This window comes from Bison bison, unplaced genomic scaffold (genome assembly GCF_000754665.1).
Source record: "Bison bison bison isolate TAMUID 2011002044 unplaced genomic scaffold, Bison_UMD1.0 scf7180017863733, whole genome shotgun sequence".
Taxonomy (NCBI): domain Eukaryota; kingdom Metazoa; phylum Chordata; class Mammalia; order Artiodactyla; family Bovidae; genus Bison; species Bison bison.
The window spans coordinates 14,597-15,066 of NW_011494305.1; the positions used below are offsets into that span (position 1 = coordinate 14,597).

At 51.1% G+C, this 470-nt stretch overlaps 1 protein-coding gene across 1 annotated transcript in view; it reads right to left on the reverse strand.

Annotated features, from left to right (window-relative positions):
• Positions 1 to 470, reverse strand: part of LOC104983987 (voltage-dependent L-type calcium channel subunit alpha-1F-like) — a gene marked incomplete at both ends in the record, with an annotated part of 19,839 nt that overhangs the window by 14,590 nt on the left and 4,779 nt on the right.

Consider the following 470-nt stretch of genomic DNA (forward strand, 5'->3'; position numbering starts at 1 on the left):
GGTACCACCTTCTCCTTGGGTACAACTTCCTGCAGGAGTTCCACATGCCCGGCCCCCACTTCCTCTTCCTCCTCCTCCTCCTCCTCCTCTTCCTCCATGCCTGGCACCAGAAGATCAAAAGAGAGAGAATGAATTGAGAAGATGTATGTAGAGCACCTAGAACAGTGCTTTCCCATGGTAAAATTCTCATCTCCCTGCTAGAATGGCAGCGCCTCAGAGAAGGGATTTCAGTTCGTTTTGTTTACTTCTGTGTCCTCAGCACTTAAAACACAGGATCGAACCCAGGTCTCCCACATTGCAGGCAGAGTCTTTACCAGCTGAGCCACAAGGGAAGCTCTGGGACACAGTAGGGGTTCAGTAAATGTGTACTGAGTGAACATCGCCATCTTCAGGACTGTAGCCCACCAGGCTCTTCTGCCCACGGGATTTCCTAGGCAAGAATACTGGTGCAGGTTGCCATTCCCTTCTTC